General features: G+C 51.1%; 1 long non-coding RNA gene across 10 annotated transcripts in view; it reads left to right on the forward strand.

Annotated features, from left to right (window-relative positions):
• LOC106112147 (uncharacterized) overlaps nt 1–16,370 on the forward strand; it is a 58,856-nt gene extending 42,486 nt beyond the window's left edge. For all 10 annotated transcript variants that reach the window (XR_008749349.1, XR_008749350.1, XR_003552340.2 and 7 more), the window contains exons 3-9: nt 297–454; nt 1,732–1,851; nt 9,487–9,555; nt 9,685–11,507; nt 11,921–12,128; nt 12,676–12,836; nt 15,187–16,370. This is a non-coding gene — a long non-coding RNA (uncharacterized LOC106112147). The remainder of the gene's footprint in view (nt 1–296; nt 455–1,731; nt 1,852–9,486; nt 9,556–9,684; nt 11,508–11,920; nt 12,129–12,675; nt 12,837–15,186) is intronic.
• The last annotated feature ends 305 nt before the right edge of the window (nt 16,371–16,675 follow it).

Consider the following 16,675-nt stretch of genomic DNA (forward strand, 5'->3'; position numbering starts at 1 on the left):
CAGCATTTCCAGCTGCCTGATGGGGTTCAGTACTGAAAGTTGCTTCTAACAGTGCTAACCCACCCAGTGCAAACAGCCTTTATCTTGGGAATAAAAGCTCATGGTAGTTTATGTTAGGGGAATAAAAGCTCATGGCTTTGTTTTGTGTGCAAAGAATAATGTTTTGTGTGCAAAGGGTAAGCTTCATGCCACAGGACTGCCTTACAGTTTGTATTTGCTAAATTCCTCCTTTTCTCTTTGCCTGGATCCTGCCAGCATCTAGATTATGTATGATTTTTTTAGCACTTTTTTTGCAGAGTTTGCTTTTAGGCTTTCAGAGAAGAAGCACTGATCTTCGGAAATCACAGCCCCCACACTCTCCACTAATTGTACAGCCTCAGAACCTGCAGGGGATGCTCTCCTCTCCATAGGCTTGCTGCAGATTTAAATCCCAGGAGCAACTTCATCAAGGTAGGTAAGTCCTTCCTAGTTTTAATTAGGGGTAATTGGGAGTATCTTGAGTAGTCTGGCAAACTTCTCTCATCTGTGAAGCTGTCATAGGGACTTTCAGCTGTTCACACTTGAGCGTGACTTTCAAAGCCCTTGTAGACTGGAGCCTGTCACCAAGAAAGTCCCAGAAGAACCAGTTTCCAAGGGCTGGAAGTACACCTGACAGCAGAGAAGTTACAAAAGTGGAAAATGGTGGTCACTGGTTTCTGCTTGATTTGGGCTCACATTAAAAATGCAGCTGAGGAACCTACTCGCTTGCTTAATAGCGCACAGCAGCTTCCCAAATGAATAAATAATGACCAAAGGGATTACAAGGCAAAAGATGAAGAGACATACAATGCTGAATGTGCTGTTAGCATCCTTTGAACGCCAGTTCACAGAGCGCGTTGTCCCTGGTCCTTCTGGCCCATTGCTGCTCCAGCCAAAAAGCGGGAGCAGGGAGCAGCACAAGGAGCACATCCAGGACAGGGCGATGCCTGTCCGTGCTTTCCTGTAGTCTGCAGTATCAGCCTCTGTTGTTCCCGTCATGGGACTTTAACCTTCATAAGAAAGTACAGGCGAGCAACGTGATGTCTGTATCAAACCAGACGCTTGTATTAGCAGAAATGTCTGAATCAAGGCTTTGATCTATCTCCCGAAGCAATGTCAGGCTGCAGGTGGGACTGATGGCAGTGGCTTTGGAAACCCCGGGGGCAAGGACTGGGTGCTAGAGGTGTCCCCCTAAGAGCGAGGGGTGCTGAGAGCCTGACCTCACTCACCAAAAGCCAGGGAGTGTTTAAACAAATATCCAGCCCAAACAAGTCTGTTATAAAAGCTGATTAATAATTAAGCACATCTGTCCACATGAGTACATATAGCTGCGTGTATGACCTGCAGCAAAATCCTGGTTTCTCTATCAGATGTGGTGTCTGGTGCACCCGTAAGAATTAAGGATTAAAGATTAATAGCTGTATTTGTCCAGAGCTCTGGGCTTATCCAGCTTCACAGGCTTTCTTAAACATCACTGCTTCTGCTTGAAATTACGACACTGGCTCTTTGCTTCCTGAGATTCACGCTTTCTCCCAGATGCCTTTTTTATCTTCCCTCCCACCATGAAAGATGTGGGAGGAACAATAAATGGCCATCGCCATCCTCTGATCTCTTCACTTTGCCACCACTTTCCATGGACATATTAAGATGTTGAAACACACGCAGATAGTGAAGAAAGCAGGAAAAAACTACCCTGTCCTTCCCTCTCCCCAGACATCATGGTCTCCAGGTCCTTCTTGGATGTTTTCATGGAGCTATATGAGTGCTGGAGACTGGCACCAACCCCTGGCCCTGTGCTGTGCTGGACCTCGGGAACATGGCATTGTCACACAGGTATGTGAGCAGGGGCAGACACTGCAGAGGAGCAAAGTGAGTTTAGTTATGAAATTTTGGGGTTTGAACCGAAAAAAACGGTTCTGTGAAAGTGGGAAGAGGGTGTGTGTCACTGGAGGGACCTGCTTAAATAAAGCTCCTGGTGAGAGCCAGGAGAGATTCCCCTGCAGAGCATCTGGAATTCCCAAGGAAATCAGAAAGTCAAAGTAGAGATCTGCGTTCCGTGCTGTTTGAGGGAGCATGAGGAACGCAGGAGCTTTGCTGCTCAGGTTTGAAATCTAACTTGATTCCAAGGGCAAGAATTGCAGCTGATTCAAGCAACGCATCTCTTATCTGAAGCATGAAGACATCTGTAACAGCTAGCAAAAATCCAAACGCTCTTCGCAGGGAAGGCACCTCTCCTGAGATGGGGGAGATGCAAGGTGCCCCCCTGCCAGCTCGGAAGTGCAGGCTGAACCCCTCCTGGGGAAGCGCAGCCCCCCAGGTGGTTCGCAAGGATTTAATGCTGTGCCGTAACAAAGCGATGTGGATTCAAACCATGTCAGGAAGCCTGCTGTGCCCTGGCGTGCCCTGGCGTGCCTCAGCGTGGCTGTGCTGGGTGCCTGCAGCTCCTGAGCCCTCCCAGAGACACTTAGGGGTCTCCTGCAACTTGCTGCCAGCAGATACAAATGGGGCAAGGAAACCACTCAGCAGCAGATCAGAGGTTCCTTCTGCATCCAGTAATGTTGGGGGTGGGGGGTGGGGAGGGCTGTGTAATTTCTAATGCTGATGTTAGAGTTTGTCATTTCCCCTACACACACACCTCCCAGGCTGCACTTGGGAAGTGATGCTGGCAGGTCCAGCTGAATATAGCTGGGGCTGCTGGTTATGCTGACGTACTCTGTGCAACTTCCCTTGGCACGTGAAGGTTTTGCATAGGCAAAGCTGGCTTGCTACCCTGTATAACTTTATCAGGGAGAGAGGTGGCACCAAACATCCACACTGCGGCTGCAAATGTTGTATGTCGTTTACAGTGGGTGTAAGCAGTGTGAGTGCCTCCTAAAGCAGCGGTGTGCAGCCTGGGTGTGATGCTAAGCTGTTCTCCTCTGGTGGTTCAGGGCTGTTACAGATGGGCAGAGGGATGAGTCTACTGGCAAAGCTTCTGGTCCACATGAGCGCTAGCTGGGGCAGAGCCCCGCTGGTGTGTGTCAGTGCCCGGAGCGTTAAAGCAGGCTGGGAGACGTTTTCAGCGCTGGGAAGCTTGAAAATAGGAGATATTGTTCAACTCGGCTCAAAGCACTGCTGCTCTAAGCTTCTGTTTCTATAGTTCAGGCAACACCCCAGAGGTGGGAGGGTGATGCAGGGGCAGGTCTGTGTGCCTGCTGTCCCCGCAGCCCCCTCCACCACCCCATGGCTCTCCCTCCGTGGGCGGCAGGGATGGGCAGTGCTGTCCTGGTGTGCCCAGCGCTGCCCCTTCCCCAGCCGGGACCCGGGGTCAGCTCTGAAAGCCATGAGGTTTGGAAGGGATCGCGGCACTGCCTGCTCCCTTTGCATTCGTTAAAGCTTGTGGGCCTCTTCGGTAACCTCTGCAGACATGTGCTTTGCAGCCTGGATAAGGACTCCTGGGCTATGAGCTTTTTCCAGAAAAGCAACGGCTGAAGTGGGGAAAGCTGAGCCCCAGGTCCTGTGCCTTCTGCACGCCTGGGGGGCTGCTCCCCACACGCAGACAGGCGCCCTGTCCCCCATGCCCTGCTCTCCTGCGTGCACGCCCTGGGACCAGCGCCCACATGCAGCACCCCTGCATTTGGGGCTCCTCACTCTTCTCCCCTGGAGCTGCCAGGACCATCCCATCCCCCTTTCCATCCCCACCGACCGACACTTTGTCCTCCCTGCGGCACAGGGCCAGCTCCACTCCTTGGGTGCAGACCCCGCAGCCTCCCCCCGGTTCCTGGCTGCCCCCCGCCTTGCTCCCTGCAGCACCTGGGGTGAACCTGCACCGTTACCCTAAAGGGGAAGGGGCGCAGGGTCGGTGCCCGCCGCCAGCCACCAGCCGCTGGCTCCTCTCCCCTCCTACCCCGCAGGCTGAGACCGGGCACAACCTCATCACAGGTGTCCGGGAAGGGGCCTGCAGAGGCTGGTCTGGGGCATCCCACTGTCCAGCAAGGTCTCACAGTTCAGGGAGTAGCTGCAGAGCTGGGAATATAAGTACATTCAGACCAGAACAGTCTCGGCTGTGTTTAGGCACTGAGCTACAGAAAACGCAGAACGTACATCGCTGTAGCGCTCAGTGATGTCTCAGCTTGGGCAGACAGAACCTTCCAGAGCAAAGCTGTAAAGAGCACGGGCTGATCCAGATGCTCCTCTCCCTAAAAGTTCCAGGTATGCTCCCTGGGAGCCTGCAGCTTACTGATTTTCAGCTGGGTGGAAATATCAAGGTGCTGAAGTTCCTTGAAGGAGCAGGTTCTTGGATTTCGAAGGCAGAAGGAAGGTATTATTAGCAACGTTAAATGGGTTTATCTCAATGACAGCTCTTCGGGGATGTTTCAGAAAATGCAAATTCTAGTTAAAAAAAATTTCAAACAGGAACAGCCAAAAGGGAAATGTCACTTGTCCCCAAAACCCAGCTTCTGCTTCTGGCTTAACAGCAGAGTTTCACCAGCTGAGGCATGAAGGACAGGCTGCAGCCTGGAAGAGCTACTTGGAGCACCAGTACCTTTTGCAGCCCTAAATTCAGTGAGATGTGAGGATTTCTCGACTCGGAGGCTAGCAGCAGCTCTGTGGCAGCATGCAGGGATCACTCACTCTACAGGACCTTCTGCTGGGGGGGCGAGTGGGCGCCAGGGAGGGCAACCAGGGCTGGGGGGGGGCACAGCTGGCCAGGGGCAGCCCTGCTGCTACTACCAGTGGTCCCTTCCCTGGGAAGCAGGTGGCAGCACTGGAAGGGATGTGAATGTGGGACAATTCATCCCTTTTCCAGGTCTCCCCTACTCTGCAGGGACAGTGTAATATATAATTTTTACAAGGCATATTTATGTTTCTGAGCTGGGCTAACTGGCAAGGAGCAGGGTGCCACTGGGGCACTGGGGGAACAGCAGAAGGGCTTGCTGAGAGCATAAAAAACATTTTTCACCAGTATTTCCTGGGGGGGGGGGGGGGGGGGGGAAATATCTATATAGTCCCAAAGGTCTCTCCCTCTGCTTCATTGCTGATCTTCTGCTGGAGATCTTTTCCATCCTTCCTGATGTGGCTAAAGAAATATGTTTGTCCTGAGATCTCTGCAGTTCTTCACCTTAATTTAGGATTAATTCATGTATGAGAACCCTGTGACGCATGTGATGGGAGAGTGTGTGTGTGTTGCTGGCGATGCCGGGCCGCGTGCCGGGCGGGAGCAGCTCCCACCTGCTGGGGGCTGGGGGCTGCCAAGTGGCAGTGGGCGCTGGGGCACCAGGGGACACGCTCACCCCTTCCGATATGGCCTGTGGTGCACGCCTTCAGGGGTAAGTCAGAGGTAAATTTAGGACACAGTTTCAAGCAGAGGCGCATCTGATTTCACTGCACTTTTCCATTTTATTAGAAAAGCGCCTGTTTTGTTGCTGGGGTGTCGCAGCAGTGGGGTGCGTGGAGGTGGGGGCCAGGGGCTGGGGCTGGGGCAGGGGCTGCAGCCAGCAGCAGGTTTTTTCTTGTTTGGTTAAGGTGACCTTTGATTTAGCGATGGCCACAAGATGGCACAGGGCCCCTCCTAGTAAAATGTCTATGTGCTCAGCGGAGAAATGGGTTTTTCAGGTTGCCTGAATCCAGGCTTGAGCAAAAGCTGCTTGGAAATGAAATCCAGCCACAGGATACCCGCGAGACCTGGCCTTCGAGGCGTTTCTGGGCTTGTGCCAGGCAGAAGGCAGCCTGCACCCCACCTTGCATGGCCCATGTGGAGCAGCCCAGCGCTGGAGGGCTGCAGTGATGCTGTGGGGCCAGCCCGAGCTGGGAGGAGGTGGCTTTCGGGTCAACAGCTTGTTCGAGGGCGTTTTTTTTCTGGTGCCCCAGCTTATACCAAAGGGATGGGTGAGTTCTTCATCAGGCTGGGAGATGCCTGTATCAGCTCTTGCAGGCTGGCTGGTGCAGGCGGCGCGGTCGCATCCTCGTGGTCAGAGGCTGGGCAGCACAGGGCATGCAGCGGCTCGGGGAACCCGGAGGAGAGTTTTGTGGGGCAGCAGAAAAGGCCGTCGCCAGGGGTTCTGCAGTGGGCTCAGGGGCAGGATCCTGGCCACCCAAGGAGATGACATATTTGTCAGTGGACGCACAAGTGACTGGTAGCCGGGTGCTGTGCAGGCAGCTTTGCTGTTGTGCCACTCTGTTGAATAATAACAGTGTGCAGCATGTATTAAAAAACCATATTTTCTATGCAAATATCTTGATAATATCTGGAAAGGGATCCAGCCAATTCCTACCAGGTTGTACACTGTTTGTGGTCCCTGCTGGCGTGTGTCCTGTAAATACCTCGTCCTGCTGGGGAAATGCAGCCTGTGTTGTGCGTGCCCTTGGCTGGCATCGGTGGGTCATTAAATAGGTACTGGGCTGCTGAACTGGTTTCACCCAGAGGGTGGAAAGCTGCGAGGGTGATGTGCTGGCAGCTCCAGGTGGCTGTATGGGAGCCGGGGCTGTTTGCTGGGAGGTGTGCGGGGGGGTTGGCTGGCGGAAACCCAGGGGAACCTCCCGCAGCGCTGTTTGGAGCCGTTCAACACAACACCAGGTGGCAAGTCCTGCAGCGATGAGGTGGTGGCAGTATGGCACAGGGATGGTGGTTGTGGGCAGCACCCAAGGACCATCCCCTTGCTGAGGGGACCCCCGCCATGTTCGGCTCGAGGGGGTGAGTGAGACCCTTGCAACCCCCATGATCCCCAACGGCCCTGAACAGCAGCAGCTGTCGGAGGCAATGAAGTCAGCAACAGTGCGGCAAATTATCTTTTCTCTCTTATTAATGATAAGAGAGGTAATAATCCTCCTACTGGACTAATTACAGCCAGTGAAAATATGGTAATGAAAATAACTCCTATTGCCAGTGTTTGAAGAGTTACAATTTACGTGAAAGAAAGAGGCTTATGCGAATAGCGTTTATTATTTTGTACATGGCTTTCTCTCGTCCCATCTATCCTGATCTCAGCAAATCACAGTGTCATTAATCACAGAGGATTAAATGCTGCAGGGGAAGGACTGGGAAATAATGTAGAAGCAAAACTCTGGTTGGTTCTGACTTAAACTTGGGCTATCTGTCACAAAAGAACGTATTGCCTGCTCTGCTTCCTACCTGCCCCCTCTTCTTGCTGCCGTCAGAAATCCGTGCCGTTCCCCCAGAGGCTTGGCCGTCCAACTGCGCTCTGGGTGTCCCCCTGGCATCGCACGGCTGGATCCGTGTGGACCTGGAGGCAGCTCCCCTGTTCTTTGGGACACGTGTTGGGAAGGTTGAAGCACTTTCCTGCCTTGTCCACCCTTGCTTGCAAAACGCTGGTGGGGGTCAACCAGCCAGGTGCAGGTTATGGCCAGCTATCTGCTGGGGTCAGTGACAGTAACGCCTACGGTAATGCACTTGCCAGAGCGGTGCATAGTTGTCTGCAAGTAATATCCATGATAAAATCCTCTCGCCATTAATTTACCTGTTCCTGGATGCCTGAACTCTGTAATTCCAATTACTGCATGGGATTTCTTGCCCTCTGCCCTTTGGGTTTGGCCAAAGGCAGTAATGCAGAGATGTTTTTGCTGGCAGATCAGCCTAAGTGCCTCTAAAAGCCGCTCCTCTTACCTCTCACTGCTCGTAGTTGAACATTTGATATGTGTGAAGGATAATTTGCTATCTGTCTTTTTGCTGTTGCAGTCGCCGATGATATCTCATCTTTATTCCCTGAAATAAAGTCAGTTAGCTAATGAGTTCCCTAATGATTATGTGAGTAATTCCTGTTGAACAATTGTTACTCTTTGCTTTAAACGGGCAGGCTTACAACAGGCTTTTCTATTGATGATTCTCATTCTTGTTTGAAATTATGGGTTCGTATTTTTTGTTTCTTACATTTTTTTATTATTATCTAATTCTCAATAAATCATCATCTCCTTGTAGGGCTGTTAGCCCTGAAGAATCTTAATGGGACTTGGTGAGTTTGAATAGTAGTTATGCTTTGCAGTGAGTTGGGGTAATCTCTTTATTTTGGTACAGACCATCATAAATATTAGTGATTGCCATTAGGGAGCACCATGAGCATTTTAGCGAGATGCTGACTGCCTAGAATTACCTATTTTTTTAAAGGACCCAAATGCTTCCTGTGGGATCCCTTTGGGTTGTTCCATCAAACGTGGTTTGCTGGTCGTCTGCAGGGAACTTGGTCTCCAAACTTGTTGCTGCTGTGAGCGCTGCAGCCTTGGTCTGTTTACCCTTTTCTAGACGGTAATAAATAGTTATCAGATTTGATCCGTTTTAACTAAAACTCAGACAACAGTAGCCACAGGTAGTATCGAAGCCTTTAGGAGCCCTATTAATTAAGAGCCATTTCCCCCCCCACCCCGATTACCAGGAATGGTTTGCAGTGTGAGGACAAACAGCAATAGCTGGAAACAGGTTACAGGCAGCAGAGCTCTAACTAGATGCTCAGGACAAGCTTTGCCTGCAGCAGTGCTGTCCTGGGATGCAGCTCCAGGGACGCTGCTCCCAGGGGTGCCGGTGGGGGGGGCGAAGTGCTGGCCAGGTGAAGATGGGGGCAGGCAGGAACAAGCGTCTGTGCTTGCCCTGGAGCTCCCCAGCTCGCACGGCTTGCACCCAGCCGTCCTGCTGCCCAGCAGCGTGCGTGCACGTATGCACACACACACACACAGAGTTTATCTGATTGCCATTCGGATGAGACCTCCGCTGGGCTGCGAGTCCCTCTGCCACCCCTTTTCTTTGCCTGTTGCTGGTTTAGTGGTTGTTCTCTAAATAGCCCCTGATGCTACGTGAAATCTATATGGCTTCCAGTAGTGGCTCTGGTCCGAGCATGGTCGTGAAGAGGAATGAGAAAGTTACACTCTCTAGCAAGGACGTATTCTGAGGTCTGCTTGGTTATACTGAGTTCAGAGAAGCCTGGTGTACCCTAGCCCTGAGCTGCAGGCTCAGCTCTTGCCACAGGCTGTGAGCAGCCTGTACCACTCTGCTTCCCAGACCACAGTGTTTCAGATGTCCCTGCAAAATGTTGCTCTTGGTAGTGTCTGTCAGTGCAGATCTGTAGTCTGTACGTACTCCTCTCTAGGCTTTCAGCTTCACAGCAAGACGAGGCGTGGTAGAAATTACGAGTACAGCACTATCATCCTTATAGAGCCAGCAGAGCTGAGAGATAGCATCCTCCTCTGTGCCAGGGAAGACATCTGGGGAGGAAAGTGTGACTCAGGGAGCCTGGCAATTAAAACCGATGGATATCAAACTGGAAAGAAGGTTTTAATTTAGCACTGAGGGCAATTAGACACCAAAAAGACAAAGAAAAAGCAAAAAAAATTCTTCATTGCTTGAGATCTTAGAGCCAGTGTCATCTGTCTGGAAGAGGACCTGGTACAGAAACGGGGTGTTTCCCATGCAGAAACCTCAGCTGGAATCAGGGAAGGACTTTGGCTGGTTGGAGTCACTGACCCCCTTCCCTCGCCCCACAGGCCAGGCAGGTGAAGCTCGAAGGCTACAGCAGAGCCACGACATGAAAGGGATCCCTAGGATGCACCGAGGTAAAGAATGTATCCTGCCAGATTGGTTGCTGACACATAGATCCACAAATGCTGTTGTCTTATATGTTAAAAGGGTTAAATCTTACTTTCTCCCGTTTTTTCTTGTTTTCTTTCTTCTTTTCTGTACAGGATTAGAAAAGTCATGGTCCCAAAAAGATTTCTGGTCTACCACCATCCTTCATAGCAAGAGGTTCCTGAAGAGCCCCCCCAGTCCGTCCTCTCCCCCAGTGCCGCAGCAGGACTTCACATAGCAAAGCATTTGTCTGCTGCGAAGCCACAAGTCACATCTTTGCAGTGACAGCTGTGTATGTTTGGGGATGCAGCAAGTGTCGATACTGGCCTCTGGGGGGGCTGGGGGAGCCCAGCGTGGGCAGCAGGGCTGGACTGGCGCACAGCTGGACACATGTGGCTGGCTGCCCTCCTTCCCAAGCAGGGGCTGAACCCTTCCCTGCCAAGGGGCTCGAGGCCGCGAGCTGTAAGTACCCAAATGTCAAAAGGAAACATCACTCTCATGGGGACCTGCCCATGCACTGTGGTGGGGCTCATCCAAATTTTGGACAGGGTGCAAACTTTTGCACTTAAAGACCTGTAAATCATGACACACAGTTAAAAAAATGCCCTTTAGACACTTAGTTCAGACACTACTTTCCCCTGAATGTAACCTCCTGGTAACCTGTGTTGTTATAGCATCCGACAGGATGATTAGAAAAATAAGTAGTAGTAATTCTCCACAGAGCTACTGCAAAATAGCCTGCAAGCAAAATGAAGATCGATCGCTGTTTAGGGGAAAAGCAATGCGATGATCTGAAATCAGGAAAGCAAATCAAGCAGAGATTTCCTGTGACAAAAGGCTTTCAATGAGATTAATGTAATTGAGTGGAAGGGAAAGGAAGAACCACAACATTCTGAATTAAGCATGTAAGCAAGTTCAGCAAATAATTTCTGACCTGTTGAAGCAGAGGACGTGGTTTTGCTTGGATTTACTGCCCCCAGATATTTCTGTATGAGGATCTAGGTCTGTCCAGCTGCCGAAGTGTCACTCTGGATTTACGCTAGTGTAAAAGGGAGCAAAATACAGCCTGCATCTGGTGTGAGGTGCGTGAATTTGGAAAGGTAAAGAAAAAAGTGTGCATGGAATAGTCCTGGAGAAGAGGGCTTCCCGCTAGAGTGATGGTTTCTGCTGGGGAGACCAGTCTTCTGCGGCTCAAAGGCAGCTTGTGCCTTAACCTTTAGCAATAGTAAAAGGAAGCAAGTAGTAAAAGTACTGCTTGGCAATGGGAAAAAAAAAGACGAAGGGATGCGGGGGCTGTGGGGCGGCAGGTGGCAGCGTGTGGGGTGCAGGGCAGAAGGGCTTGGGGCAGGTTGGTGCTGGAGGGGCACATCGGGGCTTTCCCACCCCGCTATGCCCAGAGCCCACCTCCACCCACAGCCTGGTTTATTGGCTGCTGCTGGCTCCTCGGCACGGGGCACGGGATGGCTCAGGCGGGAGGGAAGCCCGTCTGTGCGGCTGAGCCCACGCAGGAGACCCTGCCACCGTGTCGCTGCTGAGGGCCATCCCACTGCTGTACGCACGGGTCTCCATGGCTAAGGGGGACAGCTCTGCCCTCGCAGCAACGTAGGATCCGTGTCCTTCTTCCTATGACGACCAAAGGTTATGGGCACATCAGTAGTAGCTGCGTTTTAGTACCCCAGGGTTTCAATAAAACCATTCTATAACTCTGCCATCTTGTAGCAAAGTAGAAAATTGCTTTTAAAAATAATAATTATTTCCCACACCTGCAAGTTTTTAAACTTGAGGGTCTAGGAGGCAAAAATAAATATCACATCTCACTTTGTTGTATGTCTTCTGGTAATACCAGCAGAAGAGGTTGTTTTTTTGCCTTGACCTTTTACTTCAGGGAGGAGAGGTTTCATCTGCATGCGAGACACACCGAACTGTGCTCCAGGCCACGGTGAGTAGAGTGATTGCACATCTTGGTCAAAATGTCAAAGAGATACAGATGTAGTGAAATGAATGAGGCACATTTGAGGGGCTGTTGGAAAGAAGCAGTCATCCAAAATTGCAGCAGCAACTTGCAGCTGCACATGCATCCCTGCAGGTTCCTGCTGCAGCATGACCCAAGGGCTCATGGGTTTGCTCACTGTGAAGTATTGCGTTGGAGGGTGAATTTTGAGAGTGCATTTTAGACAGTGCCAGATCTACCCAGAAACCTCAGGTTGCAGGCGGAGATTTCTCATGAGCTTCTGCGTGTGCAGCAGTGTTGGCAGCAGCAGCAGCAGCTCCCAGCAAGTAACCCCAGAATTTTCCCTTAGGAGCGGTTAGCCCCGATCTGCTAACAGATCCATCTGTTATCCCTGATAACAGGGTTCATTGCTGGGAGAGGCGCTCGGTGCCGTAACCCACCTCAGGTCCCTGAAGCAACCCGACAAGTGCGAGCAGACTCGGTCACATCACTGCGATCCGGTGCCCGGCACTGATGAATAAGGAAGTCAGGAGATAACGGAGATGTTTCCTGAGGACCAGCCTCCCACAGGAGGTCTTGCCTTCTCCAAAAACACCAGTACTGTACTAAGTGAGTATTTTTAACCATTAAAAATACTTAAACCATTAAAACTTGGGAGAGGTAAAGGGGCAGGGGGGGGACCCAAATAAGAGGTTGTTGTGACTATTACAACAAAACTTGAGCAGGTCCAGAAGTCACTTGACAAACACCAAGTGAAACCCGGCCCTGAGCAGGCAGAAGATGGCATTGTAGTGGTAAGAAGGTGTGTGTTTATCTGCAGGCTCAGGGTCCGTATCACCAGCACCTGGAAAATGCCCTGTGGTCACAACTTTGCACAGAGGAGCCATGGGGAAATTTGCACAGAAGAAATGTAATGGGGCAAAGCACACAAAGCCCCAGCCAACAAATGAACTTCATAGTTCAATGGGATCTGGGACAACTTTATGGGTTTCTTGGTTTTCCCTTCCTCCCACGCTCCTGCCGCCTGCAGCTTGCTGCTCCACGCTGCCCCGTGCTCGTGAGCGATGACGAGGGCTGGGAAGGAGAGTGGCCACCGCCACGGGGTGGTGTCTTTTTGGCCAGATCTCCTGCCCAAGTTTTGTTTCTTTTTTTCTAGGCAACATGGAGTTCTTCAGGTGGGAAGCCCACCTGTATGTTGGAGAATCCGGTGCGTTGTCAGGCCTTGGGACGAAAGGGTGCCTGTGCACGAGGTCAGGGGCTTTTAAGTGTTGTGCTGCGTGGAATCCTCACCAGTGATGAGCAGTTGGATAACACAGAGTGAGTGAGCGATCAAGAGTGAAAGTGTCTTGGTGCAAATCAGTGGCTTTCTGTGGGTGCATTGCTTTCAGCTCCTCACCTTCGCACGCGTGTGTTAACTGCGAGGTGCTGAAAGCCAAGATGTGCAAGCTCAAAATTACAGTCCAGTGGCAGATCCTGGAGCTGAACTTCCCAGACCACATTTGCCTTGATTTGTGTCCGTGCAAGGGGAAATGTGCCAGTCTCCCAGGTTCTGTGCTCATGGGCCATGCTCATTGCTCTTCGGTTTTATTCTCCGAGCGTAGTATGTCAGCACAGCTCCAGAAAAAGGAAAAGTTGACACTTACAGGTATGCTTATATGCTTCCCTGTTCTGAAAATCAAAGCAAACATGAACAACTTTTTTAATCTAAAAGGCAGTCCTGCAAAGGTTACCAATTAATCCAGCCACTGACATATTACATTTTCTGTAAATGCACAGAGAGATCTACAGCTCACACCACCCAGCAGGCTCAGGGTAGCATCATTTCCTTTAAATCCTGTTATTCCAATTGCACAGTTTAATTATATTGAATGCTCTGTAGCATACGCAGGGGAGGAAAAACCCATTTGTCCTCGTTAGCTGGTGTGCCCTGTGGCCCCGGTGCTCTGGAGCTGTGTGATGTTATTGATGGATCCGGTGTATCTCTGGTAAGAAACGAGGATTTAGGCACTTGATCCTTGACGAGACATTGATCTGCGCTGGGGCTGGGACAGGTGCTTACACCGCTCGTGTGGTGCAACGCTCATGCAGTAGGGATGAACACCGTGCCTCAGTCCTTCAGCAGAGTCCTGTCACAGCCACCTGCCGCTGCCAGCTCCCTTGGTTAGCTGGGCACAGCCTGTGCCTCATGTATGGTTTGGAAACCGGTGGTGTGCTTGAGCCCAGACGGGAAGGACTTCACATGTTGGGTTTTGCAGTGACACTGGTAGCAGGTCTGCTATGGGTCACCCGTGGTGTTTAGGGGACCAGGACCAGGTGGAGACCACCATCCAGTGACTCCTCCGTGCCAGCCTGCCCTGGTGGCAGGGGCTTTCCCTGGCTGCTGGTGCTCCGAGGACCCTCAGCAAATACTCTTTGCCAGGTTTCCACCTCCCCCTCGGTGCAGCCCCTTGAGGTCACCAGCCCAAGCCCTGCTGAGCAGCTGTGGCCATGTGCAGGCAGCACCCGGTGTGACGCTGTGCCACAGATGCTTTATCAGCCATCGCCACCGTATCACTAACAGTGCTGACATGTTGTATTATGCCTTTTTTTTATATGGTTCTGCAAATTTTTTTGCTGATTTGCTACCTTCCTGTGCATGGCTTGCTTCACCAGCAGCAAGACGGGTGGTTTACTGGTATGTAGGAACAAAGAAATTAAATTATAACTCTTTGGTCCCAGTAATTTCTGCTTAACCTCCCTCTCTAGAGTCAGTTAGCTTGTGGCCAACTGACAATGTTGGTAAGAGGGTCAGGTGGAGAGGAACCTGATGAAGTTCCACAAAGGCCAGTGTCGGGTCCTGCCCCTGGGCAGGGACAGCCCCATGCACCAGCACGGGCTGGGGCTGAGCTGCTGGGGCCAGCTCTGCGAGGAAGGACCTGGCAGTGATGGCACACAGCAAGTTGCCCATGGGCCAGCAGTGTGCCCTGTGGCCAGGAAGGCCAGTGGGACCCTGGGGAGCACTGGGAGGAGCGTGGCCGGCAGGCTGAGGGAGGGGGGGGATCCTGCCCCTCTGCTCTGCCCCGGTGAGGCTGTGTCTGGAGTGCTGTGCCCAGCGCTGGGCTCCCCAGTTCAAGAGAGATGGGAACTGCTGGAGAGGGGCCAGCAGAGGCTACTAAGGTGATGAGGGCATCACCCTTATGAGAACATCTCCCTTATGAGGAAAGGCTGAGGGAGCTGGGCCTGTTTAGCCTGGAGAAGAGAGGGGATCTTATCAATGCATACAAACATCTCAAGGGAGGGTATCAGCAGGACAGGGCCAGGCTCTTTTCAGTGGTGCCCAACGACAGGACAAGGGGCAACAGGAACAAACTGCAACACAAGAAATTCCTTCTGAATATGAGGAAGAACCTCTTTACCTTGAGGGTGATGGAGCACTGGCACAGGCTGCCCAGAGAGGCTGTGGAGTCTCCTCTGGGGACGTTCAAACCCACCTGGACGTGATCCTGTGCAACCTGCTCTAGGAGAACCTGCTTTAGCAGGGGGCTGGACTAGATGATCTCCAGAGGGCCCTTCCAACACTGATTCTGTGATTTGCCTTCTGAAAATATTGAATGAAAGGGCGGCAAATGAACTATTCCTAAATCTTCATTTTTTTAAACTGTATTGCTAATTTTGTTTTCCATTTCAGTAAATGGAAACAGATCAGATGAAACAGCAACTTTTTGGGACAGAGGCACCATCATCTTTCATGAATGATGCAAGATGGATTTGAATCTGATTTGTCACCTCTCCTTTGCCAAGTCACTGCTAGTTCGTAAATGATCGGATAACCTCCTTTCTGAAAAATCCAAGTTTATGGAACACTCTTTCCCCCTGCCCTGTGCCTCTGTGAGCCCCCTGGCTGTTTTCCTGTCTCTGGTCTCCCACAGAAGTTTCACAGTTTAATGATTTATTTGGGTCCATGTGGCAAGGTATGGCCATTTGTCCATAAAGGCAGGATCCCTTGAGGACATGAGACCCAAAGAGGTGACTTTGAAAACGAGAAAATGGCCCTGTATCATCACTTTTGACTTTTTTTCTGGGCTGTTTCTAGCTGTTCCATTTTGGTGCCTGTGGGTGCACAGTGCACCGTTAGCTCCAGGTTAGCCGATGACTTGAGCAGTGCCGTGCCGCAGCCACCAGCCACCCCAGCACCCAGGAAGGCTGGTGACGTGCCTACTCGCCAGCTCCATGCCCCGGACGGGGTGGCCTGGGGGTGATGCCGTGGCCCCTGCTGGCTGGGGCGGAGAGTGGGGCTGGATGCAGTGGCAAGGGCTGGGGAGAGCTTCCCCGTACGTCCTGTAAAAAATGCCACCACATGGGGCAATAGAGCCATTGCTGTAGGGGAAAAACTCTCCCAGCTAAACTGCATGCTCTCATCTGCATACATAAAAAACCAAGCTGTAATGTAGTTTAAAAGACAAGTGGAAAAATAAACATGGGGTACGCAGGGCAATGAAACAAAATGGTTCTTATATTTATATAAGAGCAAAAGGTTTTTTTCAGCTCAAGAAATCAATAATGTGATATTAATGAGGCTGAACAGGCTGATGTACAGCCTGAAGAGCGCTAATTATCTGTTCCACACCATGTGTGCAGGACATAGGTAAAATTCATTCAAAACAGAGGCACCTGTGTGATGTATGGCTACAGCACGGTACGGTGGGGAATTGCTGCAGCCGGCCCTGGCACGAAGCACTGCTGGCTTTGCAAACAATGCTATCCTCATGTCGTCTTTGTTTTCTTCCTCCTTAGACACATGAATGTAAACTGTAAACAAATTAAACTTTGCATCTGGAATTTTAATAAAGGTGAAGATGTTCCACACCCAAAGGACAGCACAGCAAAGTGACCTTTCAAATTGATTAATGTAAGAAAGAGATGTTCATGGTTGAGGGGTGGGAAGGAAAAAAAAAACAAACTACCCAAGTTAGAGTGTTTTTCCCTTGCTGCCATGGAAAAGGTGGTACCTTCAAAGGTCACCCAGACTGTCTTGCAAAGTTTTGCAGCATCCCACGCAGGCGTCTCACACCACAAGCAAAACCACATCATCATCTAGTCCTCTTCACTGTATATGTTTTATCAACACACAAACAGATGTAATCTGTGTTAGATTAGCACCCTCCAGCACTGACATT

This window comes from Falco peregrinus, chromosome 12 (genome assembly GCF_023634155.1).
Source record: "Falco peregrinus isolate bFalPer1 chromosome 12, bFalPer1.pri, whole genome shotgun sequence".
Classification (NCBI taxonomy): domain Eukaryota; kingdom Metazoa; phylum Chordata; class Aves; order Falconiformes; family Falconidae; genus Falco; species Falco peregrinus.